Here is a 14,357-nt window from a genome sequence, read left to right as displayed (position 1 = left end):
GAGCTGCCACTTGTGGAAAAATATGAAAAAAATTCTACGTGCATGTTTTCCTTCTGAAGAGAGAGGATCACATTTCCTTTTATAAAATATTTAAAACTGTCCTTAAAGTCCTGTGGTCTTTAATGGCTGAATGAAGAAATAGAAATGTGCTAAATGGAAGGTTAAGGAATGTGTCACCTGGATTTGGAAAACCTAGATGCACCTCGGAATTTCCATGGGAAGCTGTGAAAGGTTTGCCTCTGCAGAGTTGGTGCACATTGTAAGTTTACTTTATTTTTACATGGCTATTTAGCTGGGCCTGACTAAAAGAATACCGATTCCAGGTGTCAGTGCTATTAACTCTCTATATTCTTGCCAGGTTGAGACTGATTTAACTAAATTGATCTGTAATTATAGCAAATTAACCTTTAAGTACCGTCTGTCTGAAGAAGTGCTTAACCAATATAATTACCAGGTTGCATACGGCAACACAATTAACTGTAATGCATCAATAATATTGAACCATGTTACTGGATTTGTTGACATATCAAAAAGCTCATAATTTATCCAGTGGATAGCCAAATTCAAAAGGCCACACAGAACCAATATTAACCTGCTGGCTGGTGATACTAATGTTGTAGAACCCATAAGGGTTATTGACCTAAATATTGAAAACTATTAAGGATTTTTTTTTCTTTGAAATTACTGGAGGCAACAGCAGCATGTCTTTAGAAAGATATTTATTATGGTGCAAGAAAAGATTTCTGAAATACCAAAAATGTTTTCACAGCAGAGAAGTCTGTCCAAGGCGGGTTTCTTTTTACATTAAGGCTTGTCCATAAGGCTGGGCTATCCCTCAAACCTAAAAGGTTAATTCTAAACATGACTAAAATAAGTTGTGTTGTTATGGCAGGGCATATTTTGGGATTTGTAAATATTAAATCCTAATATAAACACAGATCCTAACCCATAACACTTTCCATGATCTCTTCTTTATAGATGTCATGTTTTATTATGAAGCCATACTGTATCTGCCAGTTGTGTCTTTTGGACCAGTAGCCATTAGCAATTACACTGATGTTTCCCAGGTAGCCTCTTTGAAGGTGTCACCATAATAAATGCCAAATTCAGCATGAACCTCTCGGTTTCTGTTTTTCTCTTCTCTTTTAATCTTATCTGCAACATTTTGGAAAACCCACAGCTTGTGTCAGCGTCACAAGGTCCGGGATAAGGTGTTCTAAACTTCTCCGTATAAATCAAGAGACATGTTCAGTTTCACCAACTCTGTAGTTGTGCATTTGTGTACCAAATACACTGGACAAATCGCATTGTTCGTATACGCAGTTGTTTGGCTTGGTTCACGTTTATTACAAAAAATAAAACAAAACAACAGATTGCACTATTTCCCCTGTTAATGTAAAAAGTGATTTATATTCACATTGAGAAAAATTGTTTCAAGGGGTGCATTTGTCTAACACAGGCATTTTTTTCAGGTTGTCATCAGTAATTAAATCCATCAGTATTTTGACAACCTTGTCACTGGTTTGGTAATTCTCATGGGATACTTTCAAGAAAGTTGACAATGAAAGAAAATGTATAGAAAAAATGTACACAATAAGACTGCTAATAGTTTTAGTTTTCAGGCACCACCTTAATAGTCATACCACACTGACACAATGCTTGATTTATACTGTTATTTTAAATGTCATTGCTCCTGAGGCCAAATCTGCAAGTGCTGAGAGTATCAGTAACAGCTCGCTGTGTGCTGGATAGTGAGGTTCAGGGACTGGTATGCTGCTGTCCATCAGTGAATATGATGCTGAGATGATAGAGGCTTCCAGGAAATTGGAAACGGTATGTTCTCACAAACACCTTTTGCCGAACAATAAAATGAAAAGATATTGTTTCTGCTGTTTATGAGTGCAAGAATATGTTTCCATTCTCAATATTTAGATGTATTATTGTTTTTGATGAGACTGTTTAAGTATCTGCTTAAAACTCCCTTAAATATTATGTATATTAAGCTGACAGATATTCACTGTACAGTATGTTTCTTGTGCTTTTGATACTGTAATACTTTAACACACCTATTTAGTTGAAAAACAAGACTGTATGCTCAGTGGATTAATATCAGAATATTTATTTCAAAATATTAGCACATACTGTATCATAAATTGTCTCCGATATGTACAGTATGGCTTCTAATGTGTAAAAAATCTGTACTTTTCTAATGTTGTTAAAGAGTTGTTGATGCTGTAAATGGCTTGATCTTAAAATATCACATTGCATTTTGGAATGTATCCAGTTTTTTTTTTAAATCTGGAAATATCTTTTTTTTCATTTCTGCATATCTCAAATGCATTTTACAGAATGTTAGCATAGCATTCTGTCCAAGCGCATTACTCTCAATGGATGAATCACCTTTTAACTTTAAGACTATATAAAACAATGTATGCCTCTTTATTGTTATTTTAGAGATATTGAAATTCAAAGTTAAGTTGTGGATATATAGGAAAAAATCTTTTACATTTCTTGAGGTTCATTCTGAGAAACCCTATGGTGACAATTTTGTTTCCATAGAGGAAAGGTTTGAAAAACATTTGATGTCATCCATTTTTTGTCAGTAATAAATAATTTAGTTGAATCCAGAACTTAAATTAAAATTTAGTAACGCCATTTATTCAGGAGTTCAATGAACCAGCATGAACAATTCCTACAAATCCAAGAGGAATTTCATTTAGACAGCAGTTCACGTAAGTTCAGTAACTCCAGCTTGGAAATGTAGATCCCAAAGGGTGTAGAGGCTAAGCAAAGCTTACTGTAAGTGCTGAAAATCTACTGATTCAGTCTGTCATGAAACCAGCTCAGACATTTTTACATGTATAGTCTGATTCACTTTAATTGCTGATAACTGCAGGTATATCAAACGAGCCTGATGGGACTGAAAGCCTGGTAGAAATGAAATCTCCCTAAAGTCTGGGAAGAAGGAAATGCGTATATGCATTTTTTATATTGATTGTACGGTATCACTATATACTGTAGGATTCTGGAGGCTGTATGCCAGGACTTCACTTCTTGCTATTTTGTGTATTTTTTCTGTAAAACACTGATACTGGCAGCCTGCATTTTTTTTTTACTTCATGAGACATCATCAGCGGTAGCAGCTCCAGCCACGTGTCAAATTTCCCTCTGACATCTTTTGTCTCTCTTCTTGGTTTCGTTCATGTGTCAGAAATCCTCGCTATTCATCCTCATCTATGCGCTGCCAGCTATCACACACTTTGGTCATGAGGTATCAGTTTCATTTACCATCATGCATTGTCCATATTATTTGCCAGGTATCACCTGTGCTCATTATCAGGATCTCTCTCGGTATGCAGCAGCATTTATGTGGTGTGATTTGTTACAGGGCTTCACAAGCTTCGGATTTCAGCTGTCTACTAAAGCTGCCTTAGCTCTCGTTTATCCTTGGATAAAGTGCCATGTTTCACACAGCTGATCCAGCAATCATTCAAGATATTTTTCTTTTTTCCTTCTGGCTGTTCCACACATAAAGTACATTTAAATTCTTGAGCGATAATGTGGGACCTCAGAAATCATCTGCCAACCAACTTGTATTGAGTTTATCTGAGGGTGATCTGTGTAAATGTATTCTTTGGGGGAAATGAAGATTGAGAATGAAAGCAAAGGCTATATATACAACAGGGATCCTTTGAGATTCCTTCTTATTGTGTTGTTTTACTAGCAATCATGGAGCATAGTATTTGTGTTATGAACTAAATACTACTTTGTTGAGAAATGCTGGTTGAGGCTAAAATGTCGAAACATTTATTGCTCTTTTAGAGACAGCTTTTTTTCTCACTTCTTCAAAGTGGTCAAAGATAAAGTGGTCTCATGAACAGTACAAGCCTCCAGTTGGGCTGTTCTTATTCAGTTTTTCGTGTTTGTACTGCTACAGCTCCTTGTAAGGTGATTTGCAGTGTGAACCTCTGTCTGCTGTCTGCTGATGACTCTGTACAGTACAGTTACTGATGGTGCTGACCGTCTCAAGAAAAGGTTTGTTGTCGTTGTACAGTAGGTATCTGTAGGTATCATGCACTTTAGATGTCTCAGACTTTCATATTTCCTCTTAAAAAGTTCCAGGCAAGTGACATCAAATGATGCCGCCCAGAGCAAAAGAAGATGCAAATATCAGAGAATTATAGGCAGTCGTAAGGAATAAATGATAGCGTGTTCTATAGCAGATAAAGAAATATTGAAGATCGATGTTCATCAACAGGTCAGAGGAGCTCATGTACAGTAATTCAGTCATGTCTCAGGAAAGCGAGAGAGCTTCCCTCCTGAGCTCCCTACGTGCTGCAGCAGGCTCTCTAACACACGACTACCTCGGCCACTTCCTGCTCCAAAGCTTTTTTATTACCTTTCTTTTTTTTTCTGGAGCATGAGAACTGAGCGATTAAGAAATCCTTTCCAACTAATCACACTGCACTCAACAACTTCCGCTGGCTGATTACTGAGGAAATCATTAGAAGAAGAAAGTGCCTGGATCTTTCATCGAGGCCAGAGTGGCTCAGGGGAGGTCAAAAGTGGGTGTGTTTGACAGGCCATTTAGTCTTCCTGGTCCTATTATTTCAGCATTTCCTCTATCTTGCTTGTTGTCTGCTTGCTTAATCACTTCCATACTGGTGTCTTTAGCTCAGCTTCAAACCTCCTGCAGGGTTCAGAGCTGCCTGACGTGGCGGCTCCTGGCCTCATCAGTAGCAGAGCAGTTTCTTTCCCTTGTCCGCAGAGACATTCACCCTCTGTCTCTCTGCGTTTCCCCTTCTTCCTCTTCATGCGCGCCTGGCCTTATGGGTATTGTCACAGATGGCACTAATGATGTCTAACGCAGGGGCTGGTGCAGAAGACTCGTAACATATGCTTGGTCACAGAGCAATCACTGGAGCATGTAACTGAGGTCCAGAGCCCACAATAGAGATTGAAGGCGCTGGAAAACAAACAGCCACTCCTTCTCGGTCAGTTCTGTGTTCAGAATATACTGCCAGGGCAGTTTCCCAAATGATTGTTCTGTATAAATGACCCGAGGTTCATCATTCAAGTCCCCGGAGGTCCGCTGGGACCTCTCATGGTGAACTGCAGCTGGGATGGCAAAACAAGTTAAAATCTAGGATGCCACAAGTGGATTCAGTTTGCAGATAGCACAGGGGCATCGTGCTCAGACATGACATTATACATCGGGGGTCTGGAATAGAGATGTCTAATCAGATGACATTTCTGGATTTCATATGGCCTGAGATAGCGACTGTCGAATTCTGCGGAATATGTTTTCTTTCAAAAATTCTTTCAAATATTTTTTTTAGAAATGAAATTAAGATTAAACAGGAAAAGTGCAACTTCTTAAATTGTCAGTTTAGTTATTTACCAGCTAGATTTGAAGCTTAAAAGCTGCATTGTATTACATTTGAATCAACATCAACAACAAAACTCTTTTAATTTAAAACTAAGCATATCTGAATGTTTTATACATAATGTAAACCAGATTTTTAAAATAATTTTAAATTATTAACTGACTGGTAAGTCAAATGTTTGGATAATTGGTGTCTCACAGGACTGGAGCTGGGAAGCAATAATCTTTTGATTTCTTGTTATTATTATTATTATTATTCAATTACTTTTTCACTGAAACTCTGAAATTGCTCTCAGAATCTATCCATGTTGCTTTTGATTAGTATAAAGAATCTACATTTTCATGGGAAAATATAGAAGTGTTCTGTAGCAGGACAACCTACTCCCATAAAGTATTTGCTCACTTAACCATTTATTTTCATACTGTTTACAAACTGAAATTTCAAAAAACATCTATACTGTACATTTAAACTCTATACTGAGTATGTAAAGAGACCAACAATAAGGTATTCAGTTTTTTAGTGTTGATTAAATGATTTGGGGATCATTTAGATTAACTGATTGTTCATAACTGACCTTATCCTTAGATGGGTGCAGTGAGGCCTAGGAAGATGAGGCTGGAGAGAGCCCCAGTCCATACCGGAGCACACATCCATGTGTGGCAGGTAAGAGATGCCAGCTGACCGGGACTCAGTGTCATTAGACTGTGGGAGGAACAAGGAGCACAGGAGCAGGGGTCACACCTACTGTTTTAGTTTGATCAGAAATGAACATACTGTAGCAATTCCCGGCAATAATACAGCACTCTCTCCTACAGAACCTGTGTGGCCCGTTATGTCAGTGCATGAAATTGTTTACATTTGTGCGCACTGATTTATGTAATTTCCAGTATATTGCATATTTAATAATAACAGAAAATGCAAAAGATCTAAAGAAGGAGATTATATAATGCCGCGAACAATGAAAACAAATCTAGTTGCGAAGCAAAACTGAATCGTATCTAAAATGTACAGTAACTTAATCTCAAAGGACATTATATCCAGTTTGCAAAGAGTTCAATCGTTTTGAGATTCTAAAATTTGTCTATTGTCTACATCTATATAGATACAGTAAATTTAAATACTATTTAACAAGGAAAAGATTAACTGCTATCTTTAAATGAAGAATACCATTATGAGCTATACAGTACTCATGCGATAACTAAGGCATTTGATTTTTGAACAATTTCTCTGAAGAATTGATTCAAAGTTTCATATTTCAGTTTCAATGAAAAGTTTCATTTAGATGGTCACAGATGATGTAAACATCATAATGAAATAAAACATGAATTTCATGCATTACTTAACACTGGATTTAACTAATTTAGCTCAAAAGGATTTGGAATATGCTTATTTACAATAAATGCCTGGGTGATCACAGTTTTTTAAATCATCCCCAAGTACATCAATCCATGTTTAACCTTAAGTGCGAAATAAAAATTAAATTCAATATATTAAAAGCATGCATAGATAATGATTTGATAGCGGCATTATTTTCTATATATGGAAAAAAAACTGTTCACACATGTTCAACAAATGTGATGATTTTGTAAGATTCCTGATCTTGTGAAGAAGTAAATATCTCATTTTCATTTAGCAATAATACAGGAAATATATGCAGAACTTATTATGGAACTGTGAATCAAATGAATTTCCAATAAATTGTGTATCTGTGTTTCATTGGCGACATTTCTTTGAGCAAAGTTGTAGAAAACACCTGACATTTCTCTTGCCGTGACAAATAAAGATTCCATTATTATTGCTTTCTAACCACTGGAGAACCCTATGTGTTGAAACCATAGAGTATAACAGGTTTTACATCCAGGCCTGTGATCCACAAACATTAGTGCTGACAGCGTCCTTTTTATATCTTAAGAGTATTTCATTCATATACAGTATCCAGCATAGATTTTTCATAAAGTACATCCACTGCTCTATGCTGCAACAGAATTAAACAGAACAAAATGTTGTCCTTCCTGTTAAGTTAAACAAAAATAATAAAATATGCATATATAACGGTTGAATATATAAATGCAGAAAAGCTGCAATGGCAGAGGGATTTGGAATATGTTTTTTTAAATGCAAATGGGTAATCAGAATTTTGTAAATCAATATGTTTAACCTTAAATGCAAAATAAAAATTCTGTGTTTTGGGGAAATAGTGATAATGAGTTGAGAATAATCTCTTGTAACATTTCACCCAATTCAAAACACATGGAGTCTTTGGCACTATCCAGTCATCGTTTTAATGCTTTTTGATTGTATCCTTTTAGCTGCTATTTTTGCGCATATGTGTGTTTTACTAAAAACAAAACAGCTGTGAAACTTATATTGAAACTTCAGTTTTTGACAGCTAAAATATATTTTTTATTATTTGTTTGATGTTGTTTAAATGCGTATCATTTCTTTAGCTCTCAGGATTCAAACCCTTGTGGTTTAAATGCTCTACTTTATTATTATAATTATTATTCAATGTAGCTTTTAAGCTTCTGACATCTGAGTCGGATGGTGTTTCATGACCTTTATTCTGCAGACAGTGTGCAGTGCTGTGGTGTGTCTTGGGTCTTCCAGAGTGATTCACAGGCTGACTCAGAGTCTTGTTTTTTTTTTCCTCGTCCCGAACTACAGCTGCAATCGCTGGGGCCACACGGCTTCACTAATTATCACGTACAGTGAAAAGATCTGGAGATTGTAATAATGAAAGCATAGGAGTTTGATGTAGATCCTTCTCTTTTTAATAAGATGCCTCTACTTTGTAGTACAATACTGTAATTATAGAACAATAGAGCACGACACACCTAGAGTCTCCTTACAACTTGTGAGGCAATTTCTTTTGATGACATAACGAAGGACTCCTCTACATGTGAGATGTCTAGGAATTCAGCCAAACGCCGGTACAGTGTGAGGTGGCCTACTGAACAATTTAGGTCTGTAGTTAACAAAAGTCTGAAAAAGGGGATTCTTCTGCTGTGTCATCATAGTTGAAAAGGGGTGAAAAGCTTAAGTTAAGCATATGAAGAACGTCGTCCTTCTCAGGAACGGGTTGTGTCTGAACGGCCTCCGGACCATGTCGTCTCTGTCGTATCTGACTACTACACAGGCATGCAGAGCCCCTCACATGGTGCAGGTTCTGCTACAAGGACTTTTCAGCAGTCGGGCCGCGTGAGGGGAGTGGGTGATAGCTGACAAGAATGCACACAGTAATAATTATAATAATAACTGCTTACACTTATATAGCGCTTTTCTGGACACTCCACTCAAAGCGCTTTACAGGTAATGGGGATCCCCTCCACCACCACCAATGTGCAGCCCCACCTGGATGATGCGACGGCAGCCATAGTGCGCCAGAACGCTCACCACACATCAGCTCTCAGTGGGGAGGAGAGCAGAGTAATGTAGCCAATTCATAGAGGGGGATTATTAGGAGGCCATGATTAGTAAGGGCCAATTGGAAATTTGGCCTGGACACCGGGGTTACACCCCTACTCTTTTCGAGAAGCGCCCTGGGATTTTTAATGACCACAGAGAGTCAGGACCTCGGTTTTACGTCTCATCCGAAGGACGGCGCCTGTTTACAGTATAGTGTCCCCGTCACTATACTGGGGCATTAGGACCCACATGGACCGCAGGGTGAGCGCCCCCCGCTGGCCCCACTAACACCTCTTCCAGCAGCAACCTTAGTTTTTCCCAGGAGGTCTCCCATCCAGGTACTGACCGGGCTCACACCTGCTGAGCTCCAGTGGGTTGCCAGTTGTGAGTTGCAGGGTGATATGGCTGCTGGCTACCACCTGTGAAACAGTGCTTCTTGTCATACCAGGAACACTGCACGCTACATAAAGCTCCTGGTGAGTGCAAACACTTCCTTGTGTTATCTGTCAATTCTGTGTAGTTTCTGTTGAGCGTGTAAAGTGTACATGGGGTAATAGAGAAATGTATGTGGAATCTCCTTCAATAAACAAATAAAGGCCATTGCAAAATACCAGGTGCAGCACCAGAGTAGTCTTCCCTCTCCAGCAACGTATTAAACAAAACCATGGAACATAGACTTGTACCATCTTAAACAAAGTACCATATACAGAGCTCTTCATTTAAACCTGTGAACCACTGTGGCCTTCTTCCTCTTTGCTGTGGTTTTGGTCTTCTGTGTTAATGTGCAAAGGGATTTCAGCTCTTATTGGCCATCGGGGAACAATTGGTTTTGCTAGGCCGAAGGAACCCAAGATGTCTTGTAACTTTCAATGCTTTCTCCTTGGAAAATATAAAAGGGAAACTAAGGGGTTCTTATTTGTCCTGATTTATTTAAGAATTGACCATATCTCCTCCCTCCATTGTTGTTATGCCTGGACGACTGATGATAAATACATGTTTTCTGGTCATACTTGGGGATATTACAGAAAAGAAGAAAGAGGCTGCTGGGGACTCTCCCGGAGTTGTTGCTGAAAGCCTGGCCTACCTTTTATGAGCTCTGTGGGAACTGCCTACCAAGGAAATGATCTGTTTCATGATCCAGTTTCCAGTGTCTGTGCTGTCAGTTTTTCCCAACCACAGGCTCTATTTATAGTCTAGGTGTCTGAAGAGCACACCTGGAAAGACAGTGAGACCAGGCTTACTAACCAAGATAATTTATGGTTGTGCTGAGTGATGATGTAAGCTATGCCTTGGGTCTGAGAGTTCATTATACCAGAAAAGGGAGGAGGGCTGCTCTTCACAATCTTTTAAGCCAATACATAAACACAAATTAATATAAAGTGAAAGAAAAACAACTGTATCAAAGAGAAAAGGAAATACTGGTTATTAAAAAAATTAGACATCAATTATGCGAAAGACCACACCATTCCATGCATTTGTTAGGAGTCGTAACAGAAAGTCTGGATTTAGCAAGACTAAAGGTGGCTTTGATACAACTTTGTTCACTTTTTTTACAGCTTGAAATGTCCTTCAGCATATTTACAGTTTTGATGTTATCACTCAGTCTTTTTTTATGGCAGTGACATGTTTTCACACAAGCACAACTGAGGATTTTTTACACCAGACAGAAGGCACTACTTCTCTTCATCGTTAGGAGCAGACACTATCTCAGAGATCACGGTGAAAACAGTTTGGAAAGAATCACTTGTGCATTTACCAGATAAGAGTAGATGTTTTGTTTGGATGCGTTTGAGTAAAACTGTTTTGCGTAAGATTTGCAAAACCTCATTCTCTGGTTCGAAAACGACTACTACTGGAATATTTTTTTCATGTCTTTAGCCACTCCTTTATTTCCACTCAGTCGTCGAACAGCTTTATGATTTGGGTTTTACAGGGACCTTGAAGCATCATGCCTGACACAGAAAGATCTATGAGCATTCAGGAGTTAAATTCATAGCTGAGCCCTCTTTGTCAAAACCGCGAAGCATCTGAAAAAAATGTGGATAAGATTGCAGTTGTAAAGATAAAGGTGTCACCCCAACTTTACCATATTACTTATCTGATTAATGCCCTGCAATTATTCAGATTTATGTTGTTAAGCATTCCAGCATAGTTTGTTTCATAGCCACCTGTGGTAATATGATATATCACTGCTTCATATCTCACTGTGAAGAACAAAGTGAAGAGGAGCACAGTGATCTCACCCACCAAACAAGTTCCCAGAGTATACGATAGTTCCTTCCGGATATCTCATACTCCTTTCCATGAGTATATTTATTTTCTCTTAAATAAAACAAAGTGCAACTTTGTGACAGTCTAAAACACAACGAGACATAGAAAGTAATAAAAGCTTTTTTTTTATTACTAAGCCGATTGGAGTTTTCCTTCAAAGGGTAAGGAGTGAAATATGCAATATAAAATTTCTAATCGGGTAGTCAAATTTCTTGGATTATAATTGAGCGCATTTAATTTTATTTTTTTTATTTACTGTATGACAGTTTATTTGTTGTTGATATCTGCAATTTTCTTGTATAGAACATTTTCTATTATTTTCTTTATAGGAAAAACTATAAATAAGTACAACTCAAATGTTGTCCTACTGTAAATTCAGGATATAAAACTTTTGAGAATGAAGAATTAGATCCCTTTACATACTCATTTCCTCCTTATTCCGTTGTAATCTCCTGTAGCAATTGTAGAAACATTTTCCTAAACATGGAAATACAGTTAAAACAATGTGCAGGAGTGTGTAAGAGAGAGCAGTTAAATTACTATCACAACAACTTCTCATTGCAGAAACCCTGCTTTTGTGTGTTCCCCCAAACTGCTTTTAGAATTAGTTAAAATTAGATAACTAATAATAACGTGATAACATATTATTCACCTTATTCTCTTGGTTTGTATTTTAGAGTATTTGTTGTATATTTTTTATTTTTTTCTTTTGTGAAGTCTCACTTTATATAGTGATGCTGACCACAGAGTAACTAAAACAAAATAATGTTTATCTAAGTTCCTTTCATACTCTTACCTAAAAAAGTGAATATTTAGGGGTGGAATGTAGATGGATTTTTTATGATGTTTGTTCGCCTTTTTGTTGAATCCAAAAATGGTTGCCTACTTTTGTCAGCAACATTTACAACTGTTGTTGAAGTACTGAGTGCAGTACATGTTTTTAAAATGCTTTGAAAGCTTTGTGGTTTTGACTTGTGATGCATAGGATATGGTGTGTTTCAGCAACAAGTCAGAACAATAAAAAAGAATTGCAGTCATCTGAGATGAACCAAAAGTGATCATAAACTTTCCTGCTTAAGGGCATCAGATTTTCACAAAATAGACAGAGACAAATAGTTAGAAATTCTCTTTTTTTTAACCAGTAAAGTGATTACACACGGCACTAAAACTGCTAGGTACATGTATGTTAGTATGTCATACAGATTAAAGTTACGTATTTTTTTCCCTTCCTTCTTTTTTTCCGGTACTGAAAAATGCTCAGTCAACATAATCGAAATGCAGCTGAGCAATGCTGACAAGCTATGTTTAATCTGATATTTTCTTGTAATTGCTCTCAAAGCTCACTACGTTTACAAAAAGATATGGCTCTGAACAACTCACTTAGAAATGTGTTTTTTGTATTATCTGCATTCTTTGTTAAGTCTGTTTTTTTTAAAGAAAATATTGTTTTTGAAACCTTGTTAACACTATGAAGCCCAGCATGGTATACAGACAAACTACAGCAAAAGTTCAGGCTCAGAGGCAGCATTTCTCAGCAGGTGAATTATATGAATATCCTGGCTGCATTGGTGCTTTGTTGGTGATATATAGAACTACCAAAATATTTTTTACTCTCACCAGGGATGGCGCTTATTGACAAAATAAGTGCTCGTGTCTTGCAACTCTGCCTCACACGTAACTTATCCTGCCTTCCTAATAAAAACACTGTCACATACTGTATTGCTGAACTAAAAATCTTATTTTATTGGCTTAATAGCATTAATCAGATTAACATTAATCTGCGTACAAAATTAGGCCATAACAGAAGGAGGCTGTTAAAACCTCTAAAAACTCCATGAATTCTGTGAATGCATGGTATTTGTGCGATCACAAGTGATACAGGTAGGGTCACTCTGTGTGAACATACAGTACCGTAGGTGCTTACACACCAGGAACTGCAGAGGTTTTTAGAAGCGAATCACCTAATGTAACTGGTATTCTTTCTTGTTGTTTCTTTTTTATGTTTCCAGGAGGAGTTTTTAAGACATGAATGGCCCATGGGAATGGTTTACACACATTAAAAGTGGAGCACCTAAAGAAACACAAAACGAGAAACGGCAAATAAACGTTGCAATAGTCTAAGATGTTTCATTTTAATTTTATTACATATGTCCATTAAAACTAGCATTGCACTAACCACGACACCTGGAGAACCATCATCATATAGTGGGGACATTGAGAAATGGACCTAGTTCAATGGTGTAATTTCACCCAGGATTTAAGATAAGACCACTTTATTGGCCATATCCAATTTCTTGTATTGGGAATTCGTCTTTTCGCTTACCCCAGCTTGCTCTCCATGAGACACACAGACAGGGCGAGAAGCTGGGGGTCAGAGCGCAGGGCCAGTCATTCATTCAGCGCCCCTGGAGCAGTTGGGGTGAAGGGCCTTGCTCAGGGGCCCAGTGGAGTAGGATTCCTCTGCCAGCCGCGGGATACAAACCAGCAACCTTCCAGCCAGAGGCGCAGATCCTGAGCCACAGAGCCACCAAACCACCCACAACGTCCATTTGAACCAATGGCCTTGTGCTCTAGACTCTGGAGCTCAAACCACTACTCCACACTGCTCAATGCAGTCGCTCAACAGGAAAGACATACATAATATCACCACATAGAACTGTATATCGGCAGTCATTCAATCCAGCTTTGCAAGATGCCAAAAATAATTTAATTTAAAAAACAAATGTAATCATATGTGTTCCTGGAATGCATAAATCACAAAGCCTGTATTCTGTGTACTGTAGCCACTGTGCAGTGTATTTGTACAAATGATGCTCACATTCAGAGATGTTTTATTTCCTGCAATATACTGTATGTATTCATTTCAAATAAAGATATTCATAGTTTGTGTCAGGATTTTTCTTGAAATTTAATCTATGAGAGATAAACGTCATCCTTCATATGACCCATTCATGTATAGTATGCATAATATATTCTGCTTACTGTACGCAACATTCAAAAATATATATAACAGTAAAATATATTACCCCAAAACAATATTTTTAAATATTTCAAATTGCATTATTGTTTCAAACACTTTCAGCTGTAAAAAAATATTTTGAACAATAGGCTACAACTTTCAGGATTAGTCTTTCTTGACATACACCCGAATCAGTGAGAATGTATGTTTTCCCATTTTTAGAGTATTTCTTGAAATAAATTATAAAGGTACACTGCCAGTTGACATTGGATTTTGTTGTGAAAATATTTCAAGTAAAACTCTGTAACAATTATGAAAATAAAAAAAATGAAAAA

The 14,357-nt window shown here is 37.4% G+C and overlaps 1 long non-coding RNA gene across 1 annotated transcript; it reads left to right on the top strand.

The window, feature by feature from the left end:
- The first annotated feature begins 1,752 nt into the window (after positions 1-1,752).
- Positions 1,753-13,927, top strand: LOC107078287 (uncharacterized). Its single transcript, XR_001479227.2, has 3 exons — positions 1,753-1,833; positions 5,973-6,050; positions 13,073-13,927. It is a non-coding gene; the product is annotated as an uncharacterized lncRNA (long non-coding RNA).
- Positions 13,928-14,357: the final 430 nt, after the last annotated feature.

The sequence above is a fragment of the Lepisosteus oculatus genome, chromosome 6, assembly GCF_040954835.1.
Source record: "Lepisosteus oculatus isolate fLepOcu1 chromosome 6, fLepOcu1.hap2, whole genome shotgun sequence".
Taxonomy (NCBI): domain Eukaryota; kingdom Metazoa; phylum Chordata; class Actinopteri; order Semionotiformes; family Lepisosteidae; genus Lepisosteus; species Lepisosteus oculatus.
This window is presented reverse-complemented; position numbering and strand designations above follow the sequence as displayed.